At 38.5% G+C, this 15,491-nt stretch overlaps 1 protein-coding gene across 1 annotated transcript in view; it reads right to left on the reverse strand.

The window, feature by feature from the left end:
- ATP6V1C1 (ATPase H+ transporting V1 subunit C1) overlaps window positions 1–2,565 on the reverse strand; it is a 52,368-nt gene extending 49,803 nt beyond the window's left edge. The window contains exon 1 of the mRNA XM_074267687.1: window positions 2,111–2,565. The gene's annotated coding sequence lies outside the window, so the exon portion shown is untranslated. The remainder of the gene's footprint in view (window positions 1–2,110) is intronic.
- Between the last annotated feature and the right edge of the window lie 12,926 nt (window positions 2,566–15,491).

Genomic DNA, 15,491 nt, shown 5'->3' on the forward strand with positions numbered 1-15,491 from the left:
TTCAGCCTAAAATTCTCTCCCCTTTACAAGCCAACACAGGACACAAGCTCACAGCTTCTCAAATCAAGACATTTAAGAACCAAGATCCATAAAAGGTAATTTGCTCGGTAAAAGGTCAAGCATAGGACTGGGCTTCAGGCAAAGCTGGAAGCAAAATACCAGTTGACTTAAATTGAAACAAAAGACAATAGAATTTGTTCTCTAGGTTCAGGAGCTTTTAACACAGAATATCTCCAAAAGAAGCCATTTAGTCACATTTTGTAGCACTAGGATTTAGAGTTGGAAAAGATTCTAAACTACCCAGTTACACCATCAGGATTAAAACCAGTCCTCTAACTCCAAATCATCCTTCTAATTCCAAATTCATCATTCTTTCTGTTCTATTTAAACCTTATAAGGAATTATTTTTAATTTCCATCTTTGTAGTTACAGTATATGAACACAGTTAACCTGTACTTAGTAGGCCCTTAAACACATGAAAAATCTGACTTGGACACGGGATCAGAAAATAGTTTACTATGTTAATCTAAGAAGAACATAGATTACGTGAATGGAGGTAATGAAAGATAAAGCTGATTCAGGTCAGATTGTTGGATGCCTTTAATTAGGGGAAGAGAAGGGAACACAAATTTTTATGGCCGTCTATGTGCCAAATCCTGTGTCTCGTAAGCACTTAACAAATATTAACTCATTTGATTCTCACAATAGTTCTCTGAGATAGGAACTATTCTTAATTGTAATTTGTAAAATTGTAAAATGGGGATCCATTTTACAGTTGAGGAAACTAAGGCAAACAGAAGTAACTTGCCTAGGATCACACAGCTATAGCTTCTGAGGCTGGATTTGAATTGAGACCTTCCTGACTCCAAGCCCAAAGTCCTCTTTATTTACTGCATCACCTAGTTGCCTCCAAATTATCATCTGGACTTTATTTGATAAACAACTGAGAGCTACTAGATTTTTTTCAGCAAAAATATATAAGCCTCCTGAGGTCAGGGAGATTTTGTTTTATTTTGTTTTTATCATCAGCAACTGGCCCATTACTTAACAGATGCTTTCTGAATAAAGATTAGAGCTTGACAAGAATCATTCCGCCAGTGTCCTTCCACCAGAAAGGCTGGAGTCAGGGAGAGAGTTAAAATGTTACTCTACTCCCCCACTCTGAGCATAAGTAAAAAGGATCTCAACCTGTCCATGGACAGTCATTTATTAAGCATTCACTAGGTCCCAAGGGCCGGGGTACAAAGAAAAGCAAACCGCTCCTCCCGGCATCTTTAAGGAATTGCATCTTAATAGGAAAAGCGCCATAAAAAGAAAACCGTCGGAATAAGATAACGTGTAATGTAAAGGAACGTAATCACAGAGGAAAGGGGGGAGGGAAGGACACTGAAAAAGACTTGCTACAGAAAGTGGGATTTGAGCTGAATCCTGAAGAAAGCGGCCGTGAAAGGGTACAGGTGCAGAAGATTCCAGGTTCAGGGAAAGAAGTAAAGAAAAAGCAAGGACATGGACGAGACTGATTGGAGAAACATTTTGGAGGAAGCACGAAGAGATGTTACGGAACAAAATGGCCCGGCCTTGGTCCAACGAAGGAGCCCCGGATGGGCGTTCTGTGCCTCTGACTTCCAGTTACCCAGGGCAGCCCCGGGAGCCCGCCCGCACTCCCCACAAAATGAGGGGCTTGGAGTCTGCAGTGACCGAACCATGACCTTGTAATCCCGGGCAAATTAGGCGCCCGAGGACCCAGTGACCTCTGCCCTCCCCCCGAATGCGCAGTGAAGGGCCCAGGGCCCCGGGGACCGGATCCAAGGCCTGCCTTCCAGTCTCCCCCGACCCCCGGCCCGTCTTGGACACACGCAAGCGGCGGATGACAGAAACGGGAAGATCGGCTCCAGGTCTGAAACACGCCCGCTCGCAAGATGCAGCCGGGGCAAGCAGACAAGAGACGACACACGGCCCCGGGCGGTTGCTCCTGCGAGCGAGGAAGAGCAGAGTGACCAGTGTCGCCGCTGCATCGTCCCGGCCCGACAGCCCAAGAAAAGCCTCCCCGACCCGCTCTCCCACGACCCCACTCCGGCCCCTCTCGTCTGCCAGGGTTCCAGTCACTCACCGGAGGCGCTGGCAAGAAAAAAAGAGACGGCGGAGGCGGGAGACCCGGGAAGACTTTGGCAGCTCAGCTCTCCATCTCCTAGCTCTCGGGCTCCCTCAGCCCTAGCACCGACCGACGCGAGTCACGTGCCAAATCCGAGCAAGTCAGCTGACCCCTCCGCGCCCGCCGACGCCACCGCCCCGCCCGCGCGCTTCACAGAGCCGCGCCTGCGGTGGAGCGAGGGGCGGGGTTTGGTGGACCGCGAGGGGGCGGGAATGGGTGGGAGGGAGCGAGGGAGCGAGGAAAAAGTTGAGGAAGGGGAGACGGGGCGGGGCTAAGGGACTAAAGAGAAAGGAAGAGCGGCGGAGTCTAACTCTGCCTGTCAATTCTGTGTACGTCTCGTTCACCCAGAGGGCCACAGTAAGAGTGACTTTTCTGCTCCCTTCTGTTCTTGCTCCCCTTCCGGCCCAAGTCCTGGCTGTGCACCGGTCTTCCCAGAGCCCCTCGGGAACGAGCGTGGCGTCGGGGCTTGCGCCTGCCCAGTGGCGTAGCTGACCGCCCTGCAGGAGCCCTGGTACCTGCGGAGGCGAAGCAGCGCGCTCTTCCCCTTCTCTGCCCACACCTGAGCTCGTGCTCCCATTGGGAGGCAGCGAGGGCGTTCTGCGTGGAGAGATCGTCTGGCCCAAAGGCTTTTTTTTTTTTTTTTTAACCGATGGAGAAACTGAGGCACGGAGCTCAGGGCTTAGTCACAGGATTAGTTGTGAATGGCAGTATGAAGTCCCTGGGTTCTCAATCCCACTATCCATACCATCATGTTGCTTATCTTTATTATACTTAGGTATTTAGTCAGCAACCATTAACTGCCTGCCAGATGCCAAGAGCTGTGTTAGTACCTTAAAACGAGGTTGGATTTAAATTAGTAGCCAGTCAATCCATCCCCTCCGCAACAATGTGTATTTTGCTCCACGGTATATTAATACCACAAATATACACATTGAACACACAGGAGCAGTGCCTGACACATAGTAGACAATTTAAACATGCTTATTGAATTGACCCACACTTGGCTTGGTTGCATTGGCCGAGCCCCCTCCGACCCTTTTTTACTTACGTATTATAAATTCTTACTTTATACAGCTAGGACCCAAGGGATATAAATAACGAATCCCCTGAAGTGGCAAGTATTCGAATTTGTGGGTTTGTGCTATTTGGGAGTAATACTTTATATGTGAACTAGTTAATGCACATTTGATAAAGGCCTCTTAAGAGAATTCACTCATTCTAGTCAGGGTGGGACTGGAGCCTCACTGTAAAAGTATGCGCAGCAGTCTTGAAATAATCCCAGTGTGTTACACTGCAGACTTTTAGTAAATGTTTCTGTTTTCAATGATGTGGTGTAACCGATCATGACTTAGAATGGGCGATTCCTTTTTAAAAAAAGAGTAATTATTTTTACTTTACAGTTCCCCACTTCCACATCAAAAAATCTCTAGTTTCAAGGTTTAGCTCAAATTTTACTCCTTGTGAAGCTGTTTCTGCCCCACCTCCTGCTAAAATGTCGCTTCTCTACCCGTCCCCCAGTTAAATTGTATTATATTTTCTATATACTTATAAAATTAATCATCTCTGGGCTGTTCTACATCTCCCCCTAGCATTCTAGGGACAGTCCTGAGGGATTGGGTGACTCTTGAAGAAACTTCCATTATGTTTTCAATACACCCTAGGAAGGAGACTCTGGCTTCTTTCTGCACAGCTGCTTTGGTGGCACACTACATGCTCACAGAGACAAGGCTTAGTAGCCAGCTTTTTCACTCTGCCCCTTGTTTGAATATTTTGCTGTTTTAATCAAATCAGCCGGATATATTTTGAACATATTGTCATTGTCCCCAGTTAAGAATAATCCTGGGATTCCCTAGAAAGCATAAGCATTGTCCTTTCAGCGAAAGGTGATATGGCACTGCTCTCCCAGTGCCTTACAAGAGTCTCAAAACAGATAAAAATTACAACTGTCCCCAAATACAGGGTTATGCAGATTCAACAAAGAATGTTACACAAAACTTATGAAAAGTTGTAGCTTATTTAGTACTCAATAAGTGCCTTTCTTGTTGCTCAAAACAGCCTTCCTCAATCAACAAAAGAAGAGAAAAAAAGATAAAATCAGCTTTTTATCTTAGAATTTTTATACAGCTGCTCAGACCATGTGGAGCTCTCAGGATTTAGGACTCAGGTCTTACTCTCAGATGACAAAGATAAATCTTTTGTCTTAGTGCTTGCCCCTGGAGTCCTGGGTGGGGGGAGGTTTGAGACATTCCTTTTTCCATTAATGCACCCCCTGCTCTGAATCCACATTCATAGAGTTCTTATAGCCATTAATTCCAACAGAAAAGAAAAGCTTTTCATTTCAGAAAAGAAAGATAAGCCCAACAAAAATTCCAGAGCAAGTGTGAACACTGTGATTAGGGACCTAGGGGTTGACTAGAAGTCAGCCCCTCCCCCTTTGGCAAGAAACCAACTGCCACGGGCAAAAATTCTTCCATGATTCTCTCAACACAGAGAACCCTCCATCTGGCCTCTGGACAAAATTTACTGAGTGTCTTTTTCTATGCAGGATTGAACTGAAATTTGAAATTTCTTTCCCTATGATGATAAAAATCCCCTTAAGAGGTTCAGGAACTTTTCAAAAAACACCCCAAATTTCTCCCTATGATTCTCTGTCACTAAAAAGGCACTCCTACTAGAATTCCAAACTTAATAACAGGTCAAGTAGGTTCAGAAAAAAATAGCAAACAAGAAAAAGGAATTAAGCACAAAGAATTGATAACTAGAGTGAAGCTGAGTAGGCAAACCTAATTATAAAATTGTAAGGATCTCACAATAAATAATTTAGCTCTCTTTAAACATAGAAGAAACATTTCTCAACTATATACCATCATTTTGAGTAATCCAAGTTATATACTCCTCATATTTGCCACAGTTTCACTACTAATGTGGGATTCAATAATACAACAAATACCAGTATATACACATTTAAGATCAAGTCAACCAAACAAAAAAGTCTAGAAATATCATTTCAAGTAGCTGACTTGTAAGGGAAACCTGTACCCCTAAAATGACTACAGCCTAAAATGGAGGGGGGGGATTGCTAATTCTTGTGGATAGCAAACTAGGATATATTATAATGAAAAATTTGGGTAGAGAATATCTTCAAAATGTCTGAAAATGCACATTTTTATCCCAGATGAGGTTCTACCTGTAACAAGTGTTCTCTGGCCTTCCTCATCCAGAGCCAGCCCAGCTCCATCTACTCCTCTGTATTCTAGGGAGTCTCCCTGAGGAGTTTGGGTATCTTTGGTAAACCATGGGTTCAGCCTTCTATTCCAGTTGGCAACCAGTGTCCCATTTAAACATTCCATTCAAACAACATCAATTAGCTTTTACAAAAGAATATTTACTTCAAAGATATTGCAAGAACAGAAGTGCAAAAATGTCCCTTAATACCGCAAGGGAGACAGTCTCCCCTATATCATTTCAGTCTTTTGGGGTGAAAATGGACTTGATTTTAAGACAGTTTTTACATAGCATTTGTCCCACCAAGTTCAAGACTTAATGCAGCATTGCTGCTAGATAAGTCCTTGTCTCAGTTACCACTGGCCTGTGCCCCAATAGAGATGTGCTGTCATACCTGCAGATGAAGAGAGCCAGTTGTTAAATTTTTAGTATAAGCATTTTGGAAATTGGCAAAAGCTACAAATCAGGGATTTGTTGTTTTCTTGATTGTCTATACTTAAAAAACAATGATGGAGAAAATATTCATAATACAGATAATAATTTAAAAGTATATTCTGCATGCAGTCATTGTCCTCTCATTCCAAGTTAGTGGAATATTTACCAGCATACCCAAAGTTCCAAAGGTTGCTTTGAAGAGTTAATGCTGGGCCATATATCTACCTCAATGCAAAGGCACTCAGGCCTCTCCACTTATAGCATTGTTTCTTTAACTCAAACACTATCAAGCAGGAAAAAAATCAAAAGGTTTTGTTTGATTAGTGTCTTTTAAATTAGGCGATCAAAAAGCTAACTTCTCAGAATGTTAGCAGATTAGTCACAAAAGATCTATGCATACTCCAAAAAGTCTCTGTGGTATTTCTAATACATATTATAATAACTCTACTAGAAGCAGGGTCCCCAGTCTCTTTTATAAGAGGAATTGCCTCAGTGACAAGCTTTTTATACACAGTATTAAGGACTGGGCTCAGTGACGAATCTCCTCTTACACACATATGTGTATATACCTCTCCCTTTAAAAATACAAGCTACTTGAAGTCAAGTACTATTTTAATTATCTTTGTGTCCCAAGGGCTTTGCACATTTTTTTTTATGTTATTCCTGATTGGTATAAGGAGCCCTTCATAAGGACATTCCTTCACTAATGCAAATTATACCTTCTTCGTAACTTAGAATCTTAGACTTATGCAAAATATTTTACATAGGTTGCCTCTAACTTTTATAAAGTCCCTTTTGCTTTTCTTAAACTCATTTCCCCTTCATTGCTAAAATATCTGCCTTCGGGGAACAGAGAATTAGTGTAATTCCTTTATCATGTAGCAGATATAATCCTTCTGAAGACATCTATCATGAACACTCCTCATCTCCCACCCCAAGCCCTGCTTCCAAAACATTCTCCCTAAGAAGGACCTTCAACTACTCTCATATGTCTCTATAACTCTCACTGTCCAACATCCATACTCTCCCTCTCACCTCTGTATTTTTATATAGGCTGTCCCTCATTTGTGTAGAATGTTTCCTATTCTTGAAATGGTCACCAATCAGAATCCATACTATCATTCAAGGCTCAACACAAATGCCATTTCCTAAACAAATGATATCCTTAGTTATTGACATCCTCCCTGACAGTTTTATATTTATTTTGTATGTAGTAAAGACTGTCCTATGCATGTAGCATGGGAGTATTATTGTATAGTTTTAAGGTAAGTAGAATAGAATCTGTAGTCTCTCCTCTTCTTCCTCCAAGGAAGACTGGAATTATTACTAACAGGAGAATCAGGAGGTTGGGTCAAGAAGCTTAGCCACTGTGCTCTTTTCAAAAAGAGGAAATACCAGGCTAGAATTGTATCTATCTTCTCCCTTATATATTATTCTAAGGGATGTGATTTTCAGTTTCAAGATAAATATCTGATCATCATTCATTAATTGGAGGACAGGAGGATCCCAAGCTTTATATCCAAGATTTCACTTCCTATCTACTAATACCAATTCCAAAATGAAAACACAGAGGAGGTAACAAAGAAATTCATTTATCTAAAATGATAGGGAAACTGAAATTAGAGAATATACATATGAGAATATATATCAGACAATACAAAGTGAAGGAGTTCTCCCACTGAGAGCAAGGTAACTCAGCCCAACCAAGACAGAGAGAATCACAGATCTCATAGAAGGCAAAATTCTCTGAAGTCTCTAATGAAGTAAGCTGCAGCAGAGAAATACTGGAAACTGTCAACTACTGTCATGTTGGCTTCTTCCCAGAATTCTATTCTCCCCTCAACAACTTGAAGTGGTATTGACTCATTCAACTTCTCTCTTAAAGCTGGAAACCAGAAGTTCCTGAAGTAACTACAGAGCCTGAAAAGCCCTGAAGAATCCAGAACTCCCTCCCTCCTCTTCCACCCTCACCAGCTCTGAGTTGCCTCTCACATATCTTCTACCTGATGAACATGTGGCTCATTTGATATTAATACTCAGAAGAGTGTTGCTTACAGTGTACATTCATCAAAATATATTGTTATAATGCATGACCTGTCTCTGGCAAAGAGTTAGCTTTAAGCATCTTTGGGTACATATCTAGGTGCTTTTGTTCTTTATTATTAATAGTAGCTATAATTATTTTTCATTATCTTTTTTTCCTTCCTCTCTTCTCTGGACTAATCTAGATAATTACTCATCTATCCTTACTAGAACATAACCACATTTATTTACCAAGTAAACTGAAGAGGAGGAGGGGAAATAATGACTTCCTAGCCTCCCTAAATAACTTCATCCTTTTACCACTTGTACTCCTTGTTGACTATGACATCTTAATTTTCATTGCTCTGTTTCATCTGTCTTACTCCCACTTATTACTTCATAGAATCAAACTAGTATACTTAATGTTCCCTGTCCTTATTAAATTATTAAATTCCTGTCCTTATTCTATAGAGGGTCACAGTCAGTGGGGAAACTCTGGGTAAAGTATAAGACCTTTCAGCTCAGAAGACACCTGCTAACAATGTCTGGTTCAGCTCCCCATCTTCCCTAAGGGCTCGTGGCCTTCCTGAGAAGTCAGGGGGCGGAGACAATCTGTGTTGTGATTGAGCCAGAGTAATATCAGGTGGAAGAGTGATACCAGATGGCAAACTACCTACAATAGCAAGTTGTTTATGTGGTTCCTATGTGCACAGTGTTTTTGTTACATTATATAAAGGGTAAAATCCTTGAAATAAATGGACTCCATTTTTCCACTATCCTCAGGAGTCCTGACTCATCACTTCTCCACTAGGAAAGTATAGTTTAATCACCCTGGTGTGGGAGCTCTAGAAAGTAGGACTCAATACTTTAATCACCTCACTTTGGGGGTTCTAGAAAGCAGGACACAATATTATTCCTCTAATTTAAAAAAATTCATTTGAATTTAACAAATTTGCTAAGCATTTGCTATATATGTTTTTAATGAAAGGACTGTCCAACAAGGGCTCAGTCTTCTGGGCATGCTCAATATTATTCTCTGCCTCATTCTTTTTTTATATATATATAATTTTTTTCACAGTATATATGCATGAGTAATTTTTTAAATAATATTATCCCTTGTATTCATTTTTCCAAATTATCCCCTCCCTCCCTCTACTCCCTCCCCTTGATGACAGGCAATCCCATACATTTTATATGTGTTACAATATAACCTAGATACAATATGTGTGTGTGTAAATACCATTTTCTTGTTGCACATTAAATATTAGATTCCGAAGGTATAAGTAACCTGGGTAGATAGACAGTAGTGCTAACAATTTACATTCACTTCCCAGTGTTCCTTCTCGGGGTGTAGTTATTTCTGTCCATCATTGATCAACTGGAAGTGAATTGGATTTTCTTTATGTTGAAGATATCCACTTCCATCAGAATACATCTTCATACAACATTGAAGTGTACAGCGATCTTCTGGTTCTATTCATTTCACTCAGCATCAGTTGATGTAAGTCTCTCCAAGTCTCTCTGTATTCCTCTTACTGGTCATTTCTTACAGAGCAATAATATTCCATAACATTCATATACCATAATTTACCCAACCATTCTCCAATTGATGGACATCCATTCACCTTCCAGTTTCTAGCCACTACAAAAAGGGCTGCCACAAACATTTTGGCACATACAGGTCCCTTTCCGCTCTTTAGTATTTCTTTGGGATATAAGCCCAATAACAGCAATGCTGGGTCAAAGGGTATGCACAGTTTGATAACTTTTTTGGGCATAGTTCCAAATTGCTCTCCAGAATGGTTGGATTCTTTAACAACTCTACCAACAATGTATCAGTGTCCCAGTTTTCCCACATCCCCTCCAACATTCATCATTATTTGTTCCTGTCATCTTCGCCAATCTGACAGGTGTGTAGTGGTATCTCAGAGTTGTCTTAATTTGCATTTCTCTGATCAGTAGTGATTTGGAACACTCTTTCATATGAGTGGATATAGTTTCAATTTCATTATCTGAGAATTATCTGTTCATATCCTTTGACCATTTATCAATTGGAGAATGGTTTGATTTCTTATAAATTAGGATCAATTCTCTATATATTTTGGAAATGAGACCTTTATCAGAACCTTTACTTGTAAAAATATTTTCCCAATTTGTTACTTCCCTTCTAATCTTGTTTGCATTAGTATTGTTTGTACAGAAACTTTTTAGTTTGATGTAATCAAAATCTTCTATTTTGTGATCAATAATGATCTCTAGTTCTCCTCTGGTCATAAATTCCTTCCTCCTCCACAGGTCTGAGAGGTAAACTATCCTATGTTCCTCTAATCTATTTATTATCTCATTCTTTATGCCTAAGTCATGGACCCATTTTGATCTTATCTTGGTATATGGTGTTGTGTGGATCCATATCTAATTTCTGCCATACTAATTTCCAGTTTTCCCAACAGTTTTTTCCAAATAATGAATTTTTATCCCTAATGTTGGTATCTTTGGGTTTGTCAAAGACTAGATTGCTATAGATGTACCCTTTTTTGTCCTTTGTATCTAATCTGTTCCACTGATCGACCGGTCTATTTCTTAGCCAATACCAAATGGTTTTGGTGACTTCTCTGCCTCATTCTAATACACCTGGAGGGTGGGTAAATATTTTTATAGAAATATGGGTTTGAGGGACCATTTTTTCTCCTTTCTTCAGAATACATAGAGATATCCTCTGACTGTTTCCTGCTTGAGAATTGTGTGATGATGAAAAGCTTACAAAAAACCTCCAAATGATAAATTGTTTTTCATAACTGGAAAGGAGCAACCAATTAAAAGGCATCATAAATAAAAGAAAAAAATAAACTTGCCTTCAAGGATTCACATTTTAATAGGAAATAAAAACAGCTATAAAATTAAAAGTAATCAAATGTTACATAAATGAATTCAAAGTTTGTGCAAATTATGGGAAATGTTTTATTACATGGTGGGAAAAAATGAATTATTATACCATTTAAATCTATGTGACTAGCAATTGTTTAAAGCCAGAATGTCACCTTGACCCCAGGAACTCTCCAAGAATGATGAAAAAGACTACAAGGAATTTTGACTCCAAGTTCTGGATTCTCCAAAAACACTTATGTTTTTGGGTTCTCCTCACCCAGGTCTTGTTTTGAGTCTATCCAAACTTATGTTTTGGACCCTCTTTGCATCACCCAATTTATTGAATGTTTATACCTACCGATGTTTATCTCAATCAACTTTGCTTTCAAGTTTCTCTCTCTGCAAAAAATTTTAACCATGTGTGGTTCATGTGCCAGTACTCTTATCTAAATCCTATAAAATGTAAACCTTTCAGGGCCTGTAGGAGAGAGTTTCTCTTCCTGATTTACTGGTTCTCCCTTGCTAGTGATGAAATAAATTTCTTTCTAAAATTTTTTTCAGGTTTGGGGGCTTGTTCTAGAGAATTACAAAAGTAAATACACTGGATAATTTCAAGAAGTGAACACTAAAAACAGGGAGGATGAGGAAAAGTCTTATTAAGGAAGTGCCACCTGACCTATGTTTTGAAGGAAGTTGGAATTCTACAAAGTAGAGATAAAGAAAGAGTATATTCCAAAAATGTGGAACCACTGTATCAAAGTATGACGGCAAGAGATGGAATGTTATTTACAGAAAACAGTTAGCAGACCAGTTTTACTTGAATAGAGAATTGTGAAGGAGGGAAGAAAATAAGCATTCATTAAGCACCTACTATGTTCCAGGCACTGTGCTAAGCGCTTTACAAGTATGTCCTTTAATACAACAACTATGGTAGGTAGATGTATATGGAGGTTTCTTTTTATAAGTGACCTACCTGAGCTATTTGCCAAAGTAGAATTACTGATTAAAGAATACAATACTTTGTTCCTTTACCTAATTCTTAATTGCTTCCAGAATGATTATGCTAGTCCATAGCTTCACCACTAGTATGTTAACAGCTGTCTTTACCACAGTCCTCTCCAATATTAACTATTCCCATATTTTATCATTTTTGTCAGTTTTCTATGTTAGAAATAAATACAGTAGTTTCTTGATTCTCTTCCCCTTCAGTATCATTCTACTCCAATTCATCCTGTATCTTATTGCCAGAATAGCCTTTTTGTTGAGACATTATTTTCCTTTCAAAAAACCATGACTATCAATTGAGTCATTTTTTTGTAGTAAAGTATAGAAGAAAAGAAGGAAGGCAGTTCATAAAAAATTAACCAGGATACAAACTGAGTTTGACCATTTATGCTATTTTCCATGCCCATAGTTTCTCACTTTTGCAAAGAATATTTCTTCTACAGGGACAAATTTAGTTAAAAGTGAGTTTTTTGGTAATTTTTTCCCCATTTACATTGTTGCAATCATTGAATATATCATTTTCCTCCTTCTGCTTACTTTACTCTGTATCAGTTTGTCTTCCTATGTGACTTTGAATTCTTTGTATTTATTACTGATTATGATGCAGTAATATTCCACTACATTCATGTAGGAATTTCCTTAACCATTCCTAACAGGTATCTATTCTCAATGTTTTGCTACCAATATGAGTATTTTGGTGTACATTTGATTTTTCTATTTTATTCTTCCTTAGAGAATACACCTATCAGTATAATCTCTGGTTAGTTACTTTTAATAACTTTTTATTTTAGTAACTTTTAGTTACTTTTTTAAACACAATTCCAAATTCCTTTCCAAAATGGTTAGACTGATCCACAAAGCAAGGAACAATTTTTTGTTGGTTTGTTTGTTTTAGCAAGTCTGTGTTTCAAAAGTCCCTCAGACATTAATTAGACTAATGACAATTTGTCATCTTCACCATCTTGCTGATTATGAGATGAAACTTCAGAATTGATATTGTAGGTTCTTCTATATATTGGCCATCAGGCCACTCTTCAAAAATATCTGATACAAAAATTTTCCCCCAATTTCCTTTCTTATCCTAGTTGTATAGATTTTGTTAGAACTGAAACTTGAATTTCACATCATCAAAATTATCCATTTTTTTTCATTTCTGATCTTCTCTCTTCCTTATATGGTTAAAGACTTTTTCCTTGACATAACTGTGCATAAGCATGGGTTAGATGTGTTGACCCACCCAGTCCATGCTTTGTGAAAGCCTATGGCTCCTAATCATAATGCTGACATTCTGATTAATTCTCTTCTAATTTTTTTGATAACGTATGGCTTTTAATAATCAAGCCAGTCATTGGGGTCATACACATGCTAATATGGAAGATTAGACATTTTCTTTGATCCATATAATATCTCAAATTTCTCCAAAACAGAAATTATGTGTCAAAAATAAATCAACTATAATAGTCTTCATGATCTAGGACAGGAGTATCAAACTCAAATAGAAAAGAGAGGGACTATACTAACTTAAATTATAGGTAAGGACTCCTGTGGGTTCTATATTAACTTATACACATTTTTTAAATAATTTTTATTTACCAGATAATTTGCATGGGTGATTTTACAACATTGACAATTGCCAAACCATTTGTTCCAATTTTTCCCCTTCCCCCAGATGGCAGGTCGACCAATACATGTTAAATATGTTAGAGTATAAATTAAATACAATATATGTATACATGACCAAACAGTTGTTTTGCTGAACAAAAAGAATAGGACTTTGAAATAGTGTACATTTAGCCTGTGAAGGAAATCCAAAATGCAGGTGGACAAAATTAAAGGGATTGGAAATTCGATGTAGTGGTTCATAGTCATCTTCCAGAGTTCTTTCGCTGGGTGTAGCTGGTTCAGTTCAATACTGCTCTATTGGAATTGATTTGGTTCATCTCATTGTTGGAGAGGGGCACATCCATCAGAATTGATCATCATACGGTATTGTTGTTGAAGTATATAATGATCTTCTGGTCCTGCTCATTTCACTCAGCATCACTTCATGTAAGTCTCTCCAGGCCATTCTGAAATCATCCTGTTTGTCATTTCTTACAGAACAATAATATTCCATAATATTCATATACCACAATTTATTCAGCCATTCTCCAATTGATGGCCATCCACGTAGTTTCCAGTTTCTGGCCACCACAAAGAGGGCTGCCAAAACATTCTTGCACATACAGGTCCCTTTCCCTTTTTTAAGATCTCTTTGGGATACAACAGTAGCAATGCTGCTGGATCAAAGGGTATGCATAGTTTGATAACTTTTTGAGCATAGTTCCAAATTGCTCTCCAGAATGGCTGGATGTATTCGCAGTTCCACCAACAATGTATCAGTGTCCCTGTTTTCCCACATCCCCTCCAACATTCTGCATTACCTTTCCCTGTCATTCTAGCCAATCTGACAGGTGTGTAGTGGTATCTCAGAGTTGTCTTAATTTGCATTTCTCTGATTATTAATGATTTGGAGCATCTTTTCATATGACTAGAAATAGTTTCAATTTCTTTATCCGAGATTGTCTTTAACTTATACACATTAACGTTATTGGACATATTAACATCATCTATGTTCTATTGTACATGTTTAAGGGGACAGGTAAGTGGAATAGTAGATATAAGGCAGGGCCTGGAGTCAGGAAGACTTGAGTTCAAATCTAACCTTAAATACTTGCTAGTTGTATGACCCTAGGCAAATAATCTTACCTGTTTGCCTCAATTCCTCTTTTATAAAATGAGCTGGAGAAGAAAATGGCAAACCACTTCAGGATCTTTGCCAGGAAAAGTTAAAAAGAAGTCAGAAAAAGTTGGACCCAACTGAAAAGTGACTAAAAAGCAAATTGGATTTTTATTTACTTTGTAAAATACTTTTTAATTACATGTTAATCTGGTTCCTTCCAGGAAGTGTTACCCTATTGCAAGCAGCAATGATACTAGTGTATATAACTCTTATCTAAGACAAGTGGAATTCAAAAGATTTTTTAAAATGAACTAATACCCACCCTGAGCTCACTCATCATCGCTCTCCACCCTCGTATGCTACTAGCAGGGTACTTTAACCCAAGAACCAAATACATGATCCTGTCATAAAATCCTATATCCAATACCTGGGGTCCAAGCTGGGATCAGTTTAGGTCACAACAGCCAGCATTCCAGCACTGGAAGCAAAAGTTTGCTGGAGCAACTGCATCCAGACAACCACTGATATAACAGCCTTCTGTGCTGTGGAAGTCTATATTATTAAATAGTTTATGAATTTTGTTGCTATTCTGTATTTTCTTTTTTATTTTCTCCCAGATTTTGTTATTGCTATATAAAATTGTGGACAATTTTTGTGGTTTATTTTCGAATCTATTTTTCTGAATTATGTGTAGTTTTTTTTTTTTTTTTGTGATTCTTCTCTAAGTAAACCATCCTCTGTAATCAACAAAGAGATATTTTTTTTGTACTTTGCCAATAATTTATACCTTTAATTTCTTTATCTTATCTTATTGCTATCACAAGCATTTCTAGAGAGACAGCACTATGTAATGTTTAGGGGGATTAGACTTTGAGACAGGAAGACCTATGCTCAAATTATGACCCTGGGCAAATCATGTATCTCAATATCTTTATATGTAAAGTGAGGGAGTAGAATTTTTAGCAGCTTCTCACTACCTAAAGGATAAAATCTAAACCATAAAGATTGACATTCAAGACACTTTCATAGATTATCTGCAACCTACTTTTCTAACGACTTGGTATC

This window comes from Sminthopsis crassicaudata, chromosome 1 (genome assembly GCF_048593235.1).
Source record: "Sminthopsis crassicaudata isolate SCR6 chromosome 1, ASM4859323v1, whole genome shotgun sequence".
Classification (NCBI taxonomy): Eukaryota; Metazoa; Chordata; class Mammalia; order Dasyuromorphia; family Dasyuridae; genus Sminthopsis; species Sminthopsis crassicaudata.